The sequence below is a fragment of the Manis javanica genome, chromosome 9 (assembly GCF_040802235.1).
Source record: "Manis javanica isolate MJ-LG chromosome 9, MJ_LKY, whole genome shotgun sequence".
Taxonomy (NCBI): Eukaryota; Metazoa; Chordata; class Mammalia; order Pholidota; family Manidae; genus Manis; species Manis javanica.
The window spans coordinates 17,146,334-17,164,725 of NC_133164.1; the positions used below are offsets into that span (position 1 = coordinate 17,146,334).

Sequence of the window (18,392 nt, forward strand, 5' to 3'; positions counted from 1 at the left end):
CTCGTCAAGCCTACTTTCTTGATCCTTCTTCCCTCTTTCAGAAGGCTTACAGGCTTCTGCTTGATGCCTTCATTTTAAGGAGTATCACTATGAGAGCTTTCTAGCCTTGGTGGCAAATCCTTGTAAGTTCCCCGTGTTCTTTAAATGGCACTTCTCTTGCCCACCCCCGTGTCCTCACCATCTGCAGTCCGGCTTTCAGTCAGGGCCCCTCTCTCCCTCCCACGCCTGCCCCAGCACGTCCTATGTGCCCCACACTCTCCCGGTGGCTCTCCCCTGGAGTTCTCTGGCAACGAGCAAGGTTGGACAGGGTAAGGTAGGCGTGGGTGTGGGAGAAGAGGCTGTTATTTACACTCTTCAGAAAGTTGTCATTTTGGCATGAAAAATTTGACTTTCAGGAGTAGAAGAGTTTAGTATACTGCTAGGGGGAATCCTCCCTACTTCCTCCTTCCTCAGAAAACAAGCCCGACCCCAATCTCATTACTTCCTGAGTTTCTAATTTTAAAGTGTGGCTGAAGCAGTCATCTTCAGAACAGCAGTAACCACCAGCTGCTGGCACTGCAGAAGGAGAGATGAGCTTTTCAGTCTCTATTGCTCATGGTAAGTTAGCTGTTTTAGTGGTTTGGCCACTGTGCATGAACTGCACTAGATGCGCTAGATGTTAAGGTCTTCGGTTCACACGCAACCAATCCCCTGCGCCGATGTCACCTCGGACAACAAATCGTTTGTCTCTGTCTCAATTCTCATCTGCAAGATTTATTTCTATTGCTTCTGAATTAGGATAAAATGAGATGAATTAGGATAAAATGATATGCAAACTTGTTCAAGATAAGGATACTTTTAAAATAAAGAATAGTGGTATTGTTCTAAAGAGACACTATGATAAAAATATCCTCTCTTTTATTGAAGACTAATAGACTCAAAATATATGTACTATTTAGAATGGACTGCAAAGCAAATCCATTTTAGGAAAGTAAAATTTGAGCGGTTATTGACAACTTCATATTACATAAATTATTTAAACCAAAAAGTTTTTGTAAAACTGAGTAAATTGTGTTCATTACAAGTTATATTCTTTCTTTTACTTTGAAAGTAACAGTCAGGCAAATTAAAATCCATTGTGCAAGGAAAGTGAGTACAAAGAACAATGACTGTTAGATTCGTGCTCCTTCATAAGAGTTCTTGTTTAGTTCCAGTTTTTAGAAAAAGTTCTCATTTTTTTATATTTGCTGGTGACAATCAAATGCAAGAAAACAATTTTAAAGAAAAAATCTAAATAAATATTTTAGAGGATATGCAGATTTATTTTCATTTTCACAGATGGTAATATGCCAAAGTTGGTTATAATGTACTTATTTCATTCAGAACAATCCCAGTTGAATCTTTCCTTCATACTGAAAAAACATACTTTAATTGAAAAAGTATGCTTTCATGTCAGGATGCCTTACGTGGCCTATATTTTGAAATTGATAGATGATATACATAATCTTTTCTATCTTGTTAAAAACAAAAAATCAGATTGTAAGTTTGTTTCTTTCCAAATGTTGTGATGTGACAGGAAAATAGAAGTCAAGGATTGAGGCTGAAGGACTGATGTAGTTCATAGTTGCAACATGTGAAGGCAATAGGCAAAACTGAATGCAGAAAGAGCATTCTTGCACTTCCATAGGAAAATGATGGAAAGTGGGAGAAAACCTGATTTGCCTCAAATGCAAAGCTATCTCAGGACTCTGTTAACTAGATTCCTTGGATGAGATTCAGAAGTATCACATCTCTCATGTCACTCCCCCACCACAAACATTTGCACAGCTGATGGAAATTTAAAGCTGTATGTGTAATGACAACAATATTTTAATTTAGAATTTTACATCTGATTAAAGACACAGCACTCTCTATCTTTCAGTTTGTTCCATGTAATGGTGTTTTTTGGTAAATATTTCTATCTACTGTACAGGATTATAAGCAGTTTTGAGGTACCTCTCTCTCCCCCACTTTATGAATTTTATCTCTGTTAAGACTTACCACAGCAGCTTGCTTATTGTGAAGCCTTAATATTTTTAATTAATATTTAAGAAATGAAATGTATGCAGTTTACATGGTGTCCATTTACTGAAAACTATAAATATATGTTCAGATCAAATAGAATACCAATCACAGAATCATCCAGGTAGAAGTATACATAGACAACTGAAAATAATGTAGTGAAAATCTCAGAAAAATAAATACTCCTTTTAAGAGAACAATCTTGCTCTGGGAAATACTAGAAGCAAGTATCTGCATACACCAGAGATGTCCAGGTATCTCTATGTGCCCCCTGCTCTCTCTTCCCCAATTCTCTGCCTTTCTTGGTCTTTTAGGAATGCAGCGTCTATGAGAATTTGTGTACAGGTTTCTGTGTGACTATAAGTCTTTATTTCCCTGGAAGTCAAATTGCTGAGTTGTAAAGTAAGTGCATGTTTTGTTTTGTATAATGATTCCATTTTGACCTTGCTCATAGCTCTGTAAATATTCTCTTCGTAATCCTTTGAGTTAGCCATCTTTTTTTTTTGTTGGGACTTATATACTGAAGTTGGAGAAAAGAAAAATGCTGGAAATGTAAGAAGTCTCCAAATTCTGTAAAAATTGTTCAGCCATCGGTACACTCTGCATATAAATATATCTGCCACAATTTGGTTACCATGGAGAAGGAGCTGAGGTGGGTGAGTGGGAAGGGTAAGGGGATAAAGGGGCACAAAAATTCTCAATCATAATATAAATTGGTCTTGGGATGGTGGTACAGCACGGAGGATGGAGCCAATGATTCTGTAACATCTTCCTGTGTTGCAGATAGCAGCTGTAATAGTGGGGGTGAGGATTTAATAAAATGGATAACTGTTGAACCGCTTTGTTGCATACTTGAAACTAATATAAAATTGATATTAATGATGCTCCAATAAAAAATAAAAAATAAAAATAACTAAATAAGTAAATATGCCACCATTAAAAAAAACCTCACAACTGCAAACATAGGATAAGAAAGCTGGGCAAAGAAAATAATTGTCTTTTCCCACCTATCGTAAGAAATCCAATGTAACATTATTTTCTGAAATAAATCATCAAAGCTTAATTTGGTTATATCTACTAGCTATTGTCTTCTATAGGTCATGTGGATTCTACACATAAAATAAAAACATCAGAAAGCTATAAAAATCAAATTAACAGTAAAAATGAGTATCACCCACAAGTACCTGATTGTGTGGCCTCAGGAGCACGCCTGAGATGCCCAGCACACTGCATATATTGTTAGAAAGTGCAGAGGTAATATATCATCCTAAGGTACAATCCTGATGTTATGGGATGCTCTGAGCCCCTTCTCCAAAGTGCCACATATCATTAATCATTCATTCATTAATGCATTCCATAAATATCTGTTGATCATCTACTATGTAAAATGCACTCTATAGAGAAGCAAGGTATGTTTCTATGCTCCAAGTTAATTCTCCGAGGACAGAATAATTCATCAGAAGTAGCTTGGGATATCATCCAAACACTAGCAAATATGTTAACGAACTTTAAGAGAGGAACTCTGTGCTTGGATTTAATTACAGAATTACAGTATTTATGTGACAAATACTGGAATCAGACAAATTGGCCCTAAAATAAAAGCTTGATTTTACAAGGTCTTGGAGATTACTGGTAAAATAAAAATGCTGATTATAAAAATTTTCCTACTGACTATCGTGTATGGGTGATACAGACTTAGATACAAAATTTCTAGATCTTATTAAAAGTCATGTATTAGTTTAACATAAGATCAGAAACTTGACATGCTATATTGCACAAAAGAGTAGTGTAGATAAGGAAATAGCTCAAAGATAGAAAAAGGTACAGATACCATTATTACTCTCCAGAATGCAGAGGACTAGAAAGTGGACAGGAATTAGAAGACCTAGACAAAGTCAGCCTCTAGCTGTGTATACTTTCCCGCTGTGTGTAACCTTTGGTAATTCAAAAACCTCAGGTATCCTCCCTGCCTCCGTCTCTCTCTTCCCCCACCCAGATAAAGTAAAAAATAATGGGATCATACCTGCCTTCACAAAGTAATTGCCCTTACTGCACCAGATGGTTGGAATGGTCAAAATGAGAAGCTGTATATGAAAAAAATGGTTAAAGACATCCACATATACCTGTGTAAACAAACAGCATGATTTCATACAAACAGTTACACTTACTCCTGCCAGTTTTCCATTCATTAAAATGCATGGAAACCCCTTTTGAAATGTCATTATTATGACTACTTTCTGTGTCTCATAAAATAATCTATCTCATTATGTTACATTCCCATTTTGGTCAGACCACCTTTCCTTGCTTTAATCACCCATTTTATTCATCAGATGGCTTAAAATTACCTTTCATTTTTTTCAACAAGTACAGTTAAATCCTCAAAGAAGAGAACATTTGTCATTACTGAAGATACTTGAATTTGCCTCATGTTTTTAAATCAACTTTTTAGTTTATTACATACATGTACTTCTCTCTCTATATAAAGCCATGTAACTCTTAAGCATAAAGCTTACTGAATTTTCACAAAATCAGAACCCAGGTCAGGAAATAGAACACTACTGGCCCAAAGGCCTCTTTTTTGCCCTCTTACAGTTACTAATTCCCTTTTTTATCAAAAGTAACTACTACCAGGATATCCATCAATGTAATTTACATAGAGGAACTTTATACAGGTAGGATCACAAGGAATGTATACTTTTGTGTTATTTACTCAAAATTGATAATTATCCAGGTTGTTGCACATATTGGTAATTTGTTCATTTTCACATGAAAATAAATTGATTGAATACTATGAATATGCCACCGTTTTCCATTGTGATGGTTTGATGACCATTTGAGGGGAACATTAACCAGTTTGGGGCTATTTCAAATAGCGTTGCTATAAACATTTTTGTACATGTTTTTGATGAACATATGTATGCATCTTTCTTGAGTACATTCTTAGGAGTGGACTTGCTGCATTAATGGAAATCTGTATTTTCTATTTCATTAGGTACTACCAGTTTTCAAAAGTGACTGTATCAATGTGGACTCGCATTATTACTGTATAAGAGTTCCACTTTTTTTAATGATGTATTACTTAAATTCCAAACATAGGGTGGAATTTATAAGTGATTTGATTGTTACTGATTCTGCCTCTCTTTATAGTCAGAGAAGATATTCTTTCTGATTAAAATCCTTTGAAATGTGTTGCAGCTTGCTTTATAGGCCTGTATATGGCCATTTCGATGACTTCTCAATGCTTCCTTGAAATAGAACGTACATTCTGCAGTTGCTCATGCTTTACTGTATTTAGGTCAGTCAGGTCAAGTGTGTTAAAATGTTCAGATCTTCTACAACGTTAATGATTTTTTTTTTGCCTGATTTTTCTTTCTATTCTGAGGTAGGTATTTGAAATCTCTTACTATGACAGTGTGACTCACTATGACTTACTATGATTTCTTTTTTATAGTCTGGCAATTTTTTCAGTATATATTTTGAGGGTATATATTTGTAGGTACATATAAAATCTAAGAGTTGTTTTATTTACTTTGTGGGGGAATGTGAGGGAATATCTCTTTTTATGTTTAGTAATGTTTCTGACCCTAAATTGTACTTTGTCTGACAGTAATTTGTATATTCTAGTTTTCCTTCAGTTAGTGTTTTTGTGGAATACTTTTTTTTCATGCTTTTACTTTCAACCTTTCTTTGTCCTTTTGTGTGTCTTTATAAATGTGTCTTTTAAACAATATTTATTTTGGATTTTTAAAATCCAGTCTGGTAGTATCTTTTCTAAGATTTACAGCACTTACTCTGCTAACTTGCTGTGTGTGGTTTTGCTTTGCTTTTTGTTTGCTTTTCATTTTTTATTGAAGTGAAATTTACATAGTGAGATGAATCTTGCGTGTGTGTAATATGCCAAATTTTTACAAATCTGAAGTCTGGATAAGCAACACTTTAAACAAAATATAGAACCTTTCCATCATCCCCAAAATTTCCATTGACTATATTACAAATCTCCACTCCCACAGATAACCATTGTGCTGAGCTCCAGTGCCATAGATTAAATACATACTTCATATAAACGAATTATGCAGCATGTAAGCTTTTATGTATAGTTTCCCTTGCTCCACATGATATATGACACATGCTTAGCATGTATCAGTAGCATATTTTATTGCTGAGAATTACACTGAATGATTCTTTTCCTGCTGACATGTAATTGAGTTGTTACACATTCTTGTATATTATGAATAAAGCTGTTAAAAGTATTTGCATGTACATATATTCCTATTTCTTTTGGGAGAAATACGACTGGGTGACATTTCTGGGTCATAGAATGGATGTACACTTAACTTTGTAAGAAATGGTAAAAAAGTTTTCCAAAGCCATTGAACAGCTTTACCCTTGTATGATACATTTGACATTACATCTCTCTTACTCTGTTTTCTGTTTGCTTTGCCTGTTCTATGTCTCTTTTCCTTATGAAACTTTTCTTTGTATCCTTTGGATTTCATAGACTATTTTTAACATCCATTTTCCTTCAATTTTGGCTACATATGTTAATTACATTAGAAATCATAATATGAATTCTTAAGCTATAAGAGTTTAATATAAATCAAATCTTCACCACTTTTTAGATTATATAAGGATCCTAAAATGCTTTAATGTCATTTATTGTCACCTCTTGCCTTTTGTTTTTATCATGCATCTTATTTCTATAAGTACTTTTTAACCACCAAAGGTAAAATTATTAATTTTAGTCAGTATTTATATTTACCCACATATTTAAGCTTTCATTGCATTTTTTCTTCCCTGCATTTCTGTGTTTTCATCTCTTATAATATTCATTTTCCTTGAAAAATTATTTTTAATGTTTCTTTTATAACAAATAGGAAACAATTTGTTATAGTTTTAGCTTGTCAACTTTAGTTTGTTTTTGTTTTTTCATTTTAGAAGAAACCTTCACTGGTTATAGATTTCTAATTTGGCAGGTTTCTTTCTTTTAACTTAAAGGATGTAATGTCATTGTTTCCTGACTTTATTTCCACTGAGGAATTCAGTATAGGGACTATTTTGCTTCTTGAAAGTAAAAGCTTGTAATTTTTCTCTAGATGCTTTAAAGGTTATATCTTTTCTTGTTATCATTAATCTACAATTACATGAAGAACATTACGTTTTCTAGGGCTCCCCTTCACCAAGTCCCCCCCCACAAACCCCATTACTGTCACTGTCCATCAGCGTAGTAAGATGTTGTAGAATCACTACTTGCCTTCTCAGTGTTGCACAGCCCTCCCCATGCCCCCCGCCACATTATACATGCTAATCGTAATACCCCCTTTCTTTCCCCCCCATCCCTCCCTTTCCTCCCATTCTCCCCAGTCCCTTTCCCTTTGGTAACTGTTAGTCCATTCTTGGGTTCTGTGATTCTGCTGCTGTTTTGTTCCTTCAGTTTTTCTTTGTTCTTATACTCCACATATGAGTGAAATCATTTGGTACTTGTCTTTCTCCACCTGGCTTATTTCACTGAGCATAATCTACTGATGGACATTTAGGTTGCTTCCATTTTTTGGCTATTGTAAATAGTGCTGCAATAAACATAGGGATGCATCTGTCTTTTTCAAACTGGGCTGCTGCATTCTCAGGGTAAATTCCTAGAAGTGGAATTCCTGGGCCAAATGGTATTTCTATTTTGAGCATTTTGAGGAACCTCCATACTGCTTTCCACAATGGTTGAACTAATTTACATTCCCACCGGCAGTGTAAGAGGGTTCCCCTTTCTCCACAACCTTGCCAACTTTGTTGCTGTTTGTCTTTTGGATGGTGGCGATCCTTATTGGTGTCAGGTGATATCCCATTGTGGTTTTAATTTGCATTTCTCTGATGACTAGTGATGTGGAGCATCTTTTCATGTGTGTGTTGGTCATCTGAATTTCTTCTTTGGAGAACTGTCTGTTCAGCTACTCTGCCCATTTTTTAATTGGATTGTTCGCTTTCTGTTTGTTGAGGTGCATGAGCTCTTTATATATTTTGGATGTCAACCCTTAATTGAATCTGTCATTTATGAATATAGTCTCCCATACTGTAGGTTGCCTTTTTGTTCTATTGATGGTGTCCTTTGCTGTACAGAAGCTTTTCAGCTTGGTATAGTCCCACTTGTTCATTTTTGCTTTTGTTTCCCTTGCCCGGGGAGATATGTTCATGAAGAAGTCGCTCATGTTTATGTCCAAGAGATTTCTGCCAATGTTTTTTTCTAAGAGTTTTATGGTGTCATGACTTACATTCAGGACTTTGATCCATTTCGAATTTACTTTGGTGTATGGGGTTAGACAGTGACCCAGTTTCATTCTCTTACATGTAGCTGTCCAGTTTTGCCAGCACCATCTGTTGAAGAGACTGTCATATCGTCATTGTATGTCCATGGCTTCTTTATCAAGTATTAATTGACCATATATGTTTGGGTTAATGCCTGGAGTCTCTATTCTGTTCCACTGGTCTGTAGCTCTGTTCTTGTGCCAGTACCAAATTGTCTTGATTACTATGGCTATATAATAGAGCTTGAAGTTGGGGAGTGAAATCCCCCCCACTTTATTCTTCCTTCTCCAGATTGCTTTGGCTATTCGGGGTCTTTGGTGTTTCCATATGAATTTTTGAACTATTTGTTCCAGTTCGTTGAAGAATGCTTTTGGTAATCTGATAGGGATTGCATCAAATCTGTATATTGCTTTGGGCAGAATGGCCATTTTAACAATATCAATTCTTCCTAGCCAAGAGCATGGGATGAGTTTCCATTTGTTAGTGTCCCCTTTAATTTCTCTTAAGAGGGTCTTATAGTTTTCAGGGTATAGGTCTTTCACTTCTTCGGTTAGGTTTATTCCTAAGTATTTTATTCTTTTTGATGCAATTGTGAATGGAATTGTTTTCCTGATTTCTCTTTCTATTGGTTCATTGTTAGTGTATAGGAAAGCCACAGATTTCGGGGTGTTAATTTTGTATCCTGCAACTTTGCTGTATTCTGATATCAGTTCTAATAGTTTTGGAATGGAGTCTTTAGGGTTTTTTATGTACAATATCATGTCATCTGCAAATAGTGACAGTTTAACTTCTTCTTTCCCAATCTGGATTCCTTGTATTTCTTTGTTTTGTATAATTGCCATGGCTAGGACCTCTAGTACTATGTTAAATAACAGCGGGGAGAGTGGGCATCTCAGAGGAAATGCTTTCAGCTTCTTGCTGTTCAGTATGATGTTACCTGTGGGCTTATCATACATGGCCTTTATTATGTTGAGGTACTTGCTCTGTATACCCATTTGTTGAGAGTTTTTATCATGAATGGATGCTGAATTTTGTCAAATGCTTTTCAGCATCTATGGAGATGATTATGTGGTTTTTGTTCTTTTTGTTGATGTGGTGGATGATGTAGATGGATTTTCGAATGTTGTACCATCCTTGCATCCCTGGGATGAATCCCACTTGGTTGTGGTGTATGATCCTTTTGATAGATTTTTGAATTCGGTTTGCTAATATTTTGTTGAGTACTTTTGCATCTATGTTCATCAGGGATACTGGTCTGTAATTTTCTTTTTTGGTGGTGTCTTTGCCTGGTTTTGGTATTAGGGTGATGTTGGCTTCATAGAATGAGTTTGTGAGTATTCCCTCCTCTTCTATTTTTTGGAAAACTTTAAGGAAAATGGGTATTATGTCTTCTCTGTATGTCTGATAAAATTCCGAGGTAAATCCATCTGGCCCGGGGGTTTTGTTCTTGGGTGGTTTTTTGATTACCTCTTCAATTTCTTTGTTGGTAATTTGTTTGTTTAGATGTTGTGTTTCTTCCCTGGTCAGTCTTGGAAGGTTGTATTTTTCTAGAAAGTTGTTCATTTCTAGGTTTTCTAGCTTGTTAGCATATAGGTTTTGATAGTGTTCTCTAATAATTATTTGTATTTCTATGGGGTCTGTTGTGATTTTTCCTTTCTCATTTCTGATTCTGTTGATGTGTATTAATTCTTTTTCTCTTAATAAGTTTGGCTAGAGGCTCATCTATTTTGTTTATTTTCTCAAAGAACGAGCTCTTGGTTTTATTGATTTATGATAGTGTTTTATTCTTCTCAATTTTATTTATTTATTCTCTGATCTTTATTATGTCCCTCCTTCTGCTGACTTTAGGCCTCATTTGTTCTTCTTTTTCCAGTTTCGATAATTGTGATGTTAGACTATTCATTTGGGATTGTTCTTCCTCCTTTAAGTATGCCTGGATTGCTGTATACTTTCCTCTTAAGACTGCTTTCGCTGCGTCCCACAGAAGTTGGGGCTTTGTGTTGTTGTTGTCATTTGTTTCCATATATTCCTTGATATCTATTTTAATTTGTTTGTTGACCCATTGATTATTTAGGAGCATGTTGTTAAGCCTCCATGTTTTTGTGAGCCGTTTTGTTTTCTTTGTACAATTTATTTCTAGTTTTATACCTTTGTGGTCTGAAATGTTGGTTGGTAGAATTTCAATCTTTTGGAATTTACTGAGGCTCTTTTTGTGGCCTAGTATGTGGTCTATTCTGGAGAATGTTCATGTGCTCTTGAGAAGAATGTGTATCCTGTTGCTTTTGGATGTAGAGTTGTACAGATGTCTATTAGGTCCATCTGTTCTAGAGTGTTGTTCAGCACCTCTGTGTCCTTACTTATTTTCTGTCTGATGGATCTATCCTTTGGAGTGAGTGGCATGTTGACGTCTCTTAAAATGAATGCATTGCATTCTTTTTCCTCCTTTAGTTCTGTTAGTATTTGTTTCACATATGTTGGTGCTCCTGTGTTGGGTGCATATATATTTATAATGGTTATATCCTCTTATTGCACTGAGCCCTTTATCATTATGTAATGTTCTTTATCTCTTGTTACTTCCTTTGTTTTGAATTCTATTTTGTCTGATACTAGTACTGCAACACCCGCTTTTTTCTCCTTGTTGTTTGCCTGAAATATGTTTTTCCATCCCTTGACTTTTAGTCTGTGCATGTCTTTGGGTTTGAGGTGAGTCCCTTGTAAGCAGCATATAGATAGGTCTTGCTTTTTCATACATTCTATTACTCTGTGTCTTTTGATTGGTGCATTAAGTCCATTTACATTTAGGGTGACTATTGAGAGATATGTACTTATTGTCATTGCAGGCTTTAGATTTGTGGTTACCAAAGGTTCAAGGTTAATTTCCTTACTATCTAAGAGCCTAACTTAACTCAATTAATATGCTGTTACAAACACAATATAAAAGCTTCTTTAGTATCTTACTGTCTAACTTAACTCGCTTATTGAGCTATTATAAGCACTGTCTGGTGATTCTTTATTTCTCTCTTTATTCCTCCTTCTCCATTCTTTATATGTTGGTTGTTTTATTCTGTGCTCTTTTGTGTTTCCTTTAACTGCTTTTGTGGGTAGTTGATTTTATTTTTTGCCTTTAGTTAGTATATGGTTGGTCTGCTTTCTTTGCTATGATTTTATTTTCTCTGGTGACATCTGTTTAGTCTTAGGAGTGCTCCCATCTAGAATAGTCCCTCTAAAATACCCTGTAGAGATGGTTTGTGGGAGGCAAATTCCCTCAACTTTTGTTTGTCTGGGAATTGTTTAATCCTTCCTTCATATTTGAATGATAATAGTGCTGGATACAGTATCCTTGGTTCAAGGCCCTTCTGTTTCATTGTATTAAATATATCATTCCTTTCTCTTCTGGCCTGTAAGGTTTCTGTTGAGAAGTCTGATGATAGCCTGATGGGTTTTCCTTTGTAGGTAACCTTTTTCCTCTCTCTAGCTGCCTTTAAAACTCTTTCCTTGTCCTTGATCTTTTATATTTTAATTATCATGTGTCTTGGTGTTGTCCTCCTTGGGTCCCTTCTGTTGGGAGTTCTGTGTACTTCCCATGGTCTGATTGATTATTTCCTCCTCCAGTTTGGGGAAGTTTTCAGCAATTATTTCTTCAAATACACTTTCTATCCCTTTTTCTCTCTCTTCTTCTTCTGGTACCCCTATAATGCAGATATTGTTCCATTTGGATTGGTCACACAGTTCTCTTAATATTGTTTAATTTCTGGAGATCCTTTTTTCTCTCTCTGCCTCAGCTTCTCTGTGTTCCTGTGCTCTGATTTCTATTCCATTAATGGCCTCTTGCACCTCATCTAGTCTGCTCTTAAGTCCTTCCAGAGATTGTTTCATTTCTGTAATTTCACTCCGGACTTCATCCCTTAGCTCTTGCATATTTCTCTGAAGATCCATCAGCATGGTTATGACATTTATTTTGAATTCTTTTTCAGGGAGATTGGTTAGGTCTATCTCCCCAGAGTCCTTCTCATGGGAGGATGTCCGAGTTAGTCTGGTCTGTATCAAATTCTTCTGCTTTTACATGGAGATAGAGGTAGTTGTGGGGAGCTGGTGTGTGTGTCAGCTGGGAGAATGTCCCTTCTTGCTAGTTTGTGGCCTTCCTCTCCTGGGAGAATGGTGACCCCTAGCAGCTTTTGCTGGGCAGCTGCATGTAGATGGGGTGTCTGATTCTTGCCCAGCTGCTATAGAAGAAGCTCTTCCCAGTTGCTGTGGGTGTGGCCACTGCCTCTATGGCAGAGTCGCGCCGGAGGGGAAATGGGCAGGAGGCTGTTTATCACCATGAGGGGCCTCTGAGCTGCGCTGCTGCCCAGGGGTTAAGGCGCCCAGAGTTCCCCAGGATTCCCAGTTACTGGGCTGATTGCGCTGGGGCGCTTCCGTCCAGCTGTAAGGCCCCTGTCCCTTCAAGATTTTCAAAGGGTACTCACTTTTCTTTGTCCCAGGGGCGCTCCCAGGTCTTACTGTCCTGTTTCCTTAGTATCCAGCACACCACGCACTGTGTGTCTGCGCTCCGGTGAGGATGGCTAGGGCTAACTATTTAGCAGTCCTGGGCTCCCTCTCTCTCTCCCCGCTCTGACTCCTCTCTTCCCGCTGGGAGCTGGGGTGAAGGGCGCTCGGGTACCACCGGGCTATGGCTTGTATTTTACCCCCTTCGTGAGGCGCTGGATTCTCGTAGGTGTGGATGTAGTCTGGCTGTTGTCCTGTGTCTTCTGGTCTCTGTTTTAGGAATAGTTGTATTTGTTGTATTTTCAAAAATATATATGGTTTTAGGAGATTTCCAAGGCTCTATTCATGCCGCCATCTTGGCTCCACCCTCAGGTTATCTCTTTTTCAGTTAATTTTACTATTTTGCGTAGGCATGTTTCTTTGTATTTGTCTTACTTGGGTTCATATTGGTTTTTGAATCTGTGGCTTGATATTTTTATTAGTTTTGAAGACTTCTTGGCTAGTATGTCTTCAGATATTGGTTCTTTTTCTTTTTTTCTTGTTTTCCCCTTTGGGAGTCTAATCATATATATATATATATATATATATATATATATATATATATTTCTCAGATATATATATATATATATATATCTGACTTTGATATCATGTCCCATATTCTCATAGTCTCTTTTCTATCTTTGTTTTATCTATACTTTAATCTGTATATTTTTTCCTTGGACCTATTTTCTAGGTTAGTTCCCTTTCTTCAGTTGTGACTAAGCCATTATTGTGTCTATATATTACATTCTTAATTTCAGTTTATCACAACTTTTAGTTCTACAGAGCTCACTTGATTCCTTCTTTGAATAGATTTCAACTTTCTTATTGTCTTAAGTTGGTTCATGTTACTATAACAAAATATTATAGGCTGGTGGCTTATAAATTATTTTTCTTATGATTTTAGAGGCTGTGAAGTCCAACATCAAAGTGCTGGCAGATTTGCTGTCTGGTGAGGGCCACTTTCTGGTTCAGAGACTGCTGTCCTTTCACTGTGTCCTCACAAGGTGGAAGGGGTAAGGTTGCTCCCTGGGATGTCTTTTATAAGGGCACTAATCCCATGCATGGGGTTCTGCCCTCATGACCTAATCACTTCACAAAAGCTACCTCCTCCCAATACCATCACACTGGGGATTAGGGCCAACATATGAATTTGGTAAGACACAAATATTCAGTTTATAGTACTAATGAAATAGTTCATTTCATCAAACATTTTATCAAGTTATGGTCTGTGCCACATAACTCTATTAATTTGTACTATATCTCTGCATATGTCATTCATTTTCTCCCTAGGTCTGATCTCAGAATGTTGGGTTCACTTCTCTGTGCTTACCTTCTCTAGAGCATCTTGATCCCTCAGGTTCCAGGCTCGTTTTTGGGTTCCCAGTTCTGTGAGACTGTAGAAAACTCTGCTCACCTTCTCTGCCTCTGCATATCTACATTCTACTAAACTTGTATGCACTACTTAGGAAGACAGATAGCTGCAGGGAAAAGTGGCATCAAATGTGAGGCTCGTATGGATGAATTCCTCTTCCCTTTGGGATCTGGCCCCTTAAGTATGGTGTCCTTAAGAACTCTCCAAAACTTCAAGCAAATTCTCAAAAAGTGTTTTGTCAAAGTTGTTAAGATATTCTTGGTGGAAAGACCAGTCAACACTAGTCTGTCATAGCCAAAAGCATTTACCTTGAGTGTTTATGGTGAAGTCAAGTAACTTAATAGCCACAGAACCCCTGAGGCTGGAAAACAGTCCAAAGGCTTATATGACTTTTGTCTTCAGGGCAAACGTGAGCTTCATCAGGAAAAATATGGTCGGTTGTTCTCTAAGTCAGACATAGGCAAAGTCAGAGCAGACCAAAGAAGAATGCCCTTGGCCATGCCACCTCCATGGAAAGATCAGATGGTTGATAAAGTCTACTAAGGAGTGGCTTTGAATTACACGTGGAGATTTCAAAGCCTCTGAATTTGCACAGTATTTTTTGTCTGATTGTTATGCTACAGAAACATAAAACATGAGGAAGTCTCTTCACTTCTACAGAAAGAAGTAGAGATTGACATAATTATCCCACCAATTTGGGCAATGTTTGTGCTATTAGTCAAAATACATTAATAATCAACCCCCCTTCCCTACCCCTCACCAAAATGTGGGTGCACACACATGTGTACACATCTAAAAACTCAAAATTTGTATGTGTAAGAGAGAACTACCACAAACTACTTCTTCAAGCTTAACTGGAGTGACATACCTCAAGAATCCCTTATTTTCTGAGTTTTGAGGGTTTTTAATGTGAAACCAAAATGGAATTAGTATGACTAAATGGAATTAGTCTTATCTGACTAAAACACTAAATGAACAACAAAACAGTTGATTAGTTACTGTAATAAATCAGAGTAACAGAATAAAAAATAAGCTTTTAGACAAATTCAAATAACTTATGAAATTTTAATTTTGCTATATCCTTACGATTAACCTCAAAATCCTTAGAAAAAGAAACAGCTAAAATAAAATTTAGTGTACTGTGAAACATTTAATTATTCAATATGCCTGTGAAATACACAAGTTCAGTGTCTGTTATTTACATAGCAACTGTATTATAATGCATTTCTGCACAAGTAATTTGATTCTTTCCTTCTTAAAAATCAGGTTCTTTTTAAACTGCACTAGGGGATTTCACTATTTAAACAATCTGGTAATCAATGCATAAGGAAAAAGAAATCCTTCAGTTAAGTCAGCTTTCCCCTTTTATTTATGTTTTTCAAATTTGAAATATCTCTTAAATTTTTAAAAAGTGAAACAGCTATTTTAGAGCAGGTATAAATTATAAGTAATTCTTCACCCTATTGAAGAAAATTGAATTGTTTTTGAGGTAATATCACAGATTTTAAAATCACAATTAGGGCCTTTGATATTAATAATTGTGTATGTACCTAAATTAACAAATGGTACCTATGATCCTTTATGTGTTGGTTGTCAAAAGGCTATTCCATAGGAAGGACCCCTGTCTCCTGTGGTTCTGAGACACACAGTCCCTGATACTCAACACACCCTGAAATGTTGTAGTGATATGAAATCCTGTTTTAATCAGAAGATTATAGTCTTATGGGTCGTCTAACTTTTAATTCTCTTTACTCACTTTCCTTTGGTAGTTGTCTAAAGCCAGAACCCTGCAGGTGATTTTGCTCAGAAATGTGTAAGCCAGACTGCCAAAGACCTTTTCCTACAGCTTTTTGAAAAAAACCACTTCTCAGATACGTAGGAATTCTTATTTGTCAAAAATCTGCATGAATCTAAAATTAAACACAACAACAGCAATTCATGTTGAAAAGAATTTCTAAAGAAGGAAACCATGGCAACAGAATCATTTATTTTTAACTGCACCAACTCTTATCTCTACCTTCACCCCAAAACTAAGTACACTTAAGCCATAGCTTTTTCCATGCTGCCTTATTCCAATCGTAATTCTGCAAGAGTCAAAAATAGGGACAGGAATTGTCCTGTTTATATTGCTAAGTTCTGTTGAAGCCATGCTTCTTTTCACATTTACTTGCTCACATTATCCTGAAAATGGCTTTTGAGGAACTTTTGGGGTTGCCGAGGGGAAGCACACATAATGCGTCACACGGCCCACAGGGTCAGTGCCCCAGGTAACACCGATGACAAGCTCTCTAGTAGGAAGATGAGAGTCCTGATTTAATTACTCAGGCTTCCTCACCTTATTAGAAGTGAGCTGCCCATGCAGAGCAAGAAAAGATAACTCAGCACATTCAAACTTACTAAGTCAAGCTTCCCTTGGTTCCCAGTCAGTGTGCAGAATCTAAAGAGCTCTATTCTGGCTGTACTTCTGCCTCTAAATCATTGCCGGATCTTGCATCGTCATGCCAGGTGGACTTACACTTAGGGCATGTGCTTTCCTTAAGCAAATGATTACAAGCTTCAGGAGACGACAGCTTTGTTAAAATGTCTTGAAAGTGCTCATCAGAAATTGTCACATGATTGATAACACTAAAAATCATAAGCATTTTTTCCTATGAATAATTTCAAAATCAACTCACTTCAAGACTGGTAGATACCTTTATATTTATCTAAATATCTTTTAATAAATACCACCTGATAGGATATGGTATTTGGAATATATTTTCTCTAAAATTTTTGTCTTTTTTAATTTCTGAGAGTTTGGTTGCATGAAGAACTTATGGTGCCAAAGATTAGGGTTCATACCTCATTGATTCAGTTGAGCTCTTCATCCCAGAAGAGCGCTAAGAGAAACATAGATTTTAGTTTTGAAGATCAAGTCTTGGGTAATAGAAACAGGCACAAGAATATATTTGAAGGCATGAAGGGCATTAACCAATAAGCCAACTGAATCACATGGAAAAATCAATCTTATATTTTCTAAAATAAATGGAATGCCTGATGGTTCAAGGAACACTGGCTTGCTTATCTGTGAATCACACTTGGAATTAAATAAGACTGCAGGAAGGCTCAGTCTTGCAATATACTGGTTACATCAAGAAGAGAGCAGAGGCATTGGCTTCTTAGGGCTTAATTCTAACATCTTCCTTATTCAGCCTGTTTGTTTCTGCAGCCCATTTCCCAGCATTTTCCCTCATTAGGCTGGTATGGAGGTCAATTTTTCTGACTTTGTTTCACTGAAGGCTTTCTGGGATATGAGCCAAAGGTTACCAGGTATATTTGCAGAAAAGCTTTGGCAAACTATCACATAACTACATAAAAGAAAGAATGAATATTTACCAATGATGTTAAATTCCTAAATTTTTCTGAAAAAAAAAAATAAACATTGTTGTCTTGCCAATGGGTTTCAGCCCCAGGCAAGTTTGCTATGGATTCAATGTGACCAAAGAAATGACAGTAGAATGTTCTTGGAGTGAAAGGGTTTTTTCCCTTTTCCAACTTTATTTCCATGGTGGCTGGTCAGTCACTAAACTTTCATTCACTCAGAGCGAGTCTGCAGGCAGCAAGCCGGTCTCTGCCTCTGGGCCCCTCTGTTTGCACAGCTGTCCTCTGGGCTTCTCTGCCCACACAGCCACAGCTGTCCTCTGGGTCTCTGTCCTCGGCACTGCCACTCCAGCATCTGCTCTGCTCTCCTGCAGCCTTGCAGCTGTGCCACCGTGTTGCCCAGAGCACTGGGTGGAGCTCTTTATATATAAAGTCAATGGCAACGTATTGCCCACACGTGTGTAGTGAGCTAGCCAACCAGGTCCAGTATCCTGAGTATCCTGGCCACAGGAACTTTCATTTTATCCACAATTGTTTAGAATTTATTCTTTGAAATCAGAGAAAGCCGAAAGTATATCATTTTTCAGCATTAATACAGAGAAACAAAATCTTTCTTGGGATGAATCATGTGGAGAAAAGCAGGAACATTTTGCAGTTTCTCTATTTCCACAGCTGCCACTACTTTCTTTGATGGCTTCTTTGTTTCCAACATTTCCCATTTTTAGTATCAGCTCTGATGATTTATTCAGCAAATATTTATTTTGCCCGTGAAGTCATGATAAATGGTAAGTATAGAAGT

The 18,392-nt window shown here is 36.8% G+C and overlaps 1 long non-coding RNA gene across 4 annotated transcripts in view; it reads right to left on the minus strand.

The window, feature by feature from the left end:
* LOC118973652 (uncharacterized) overlaps positions 1 to 18,392 on the minus strand; it is a 225,241-nt gene that overhangs the window by 95,622 nt on the left and 111,227 nt on the right. For all 4 annotated transcript variants that reach the window (XR_012121018.1, XR_012121017.1, XR_012121019.1 and 1 more), the window contains exon 3: positions 4,064 to 4,124. This is a non-coding gene — a long non-coding RNA (uncharacterized lncRNA). The remainder of the gene's footprint in view (positions 1 to 4,063; positions 4,125 to 18,392) is intronic.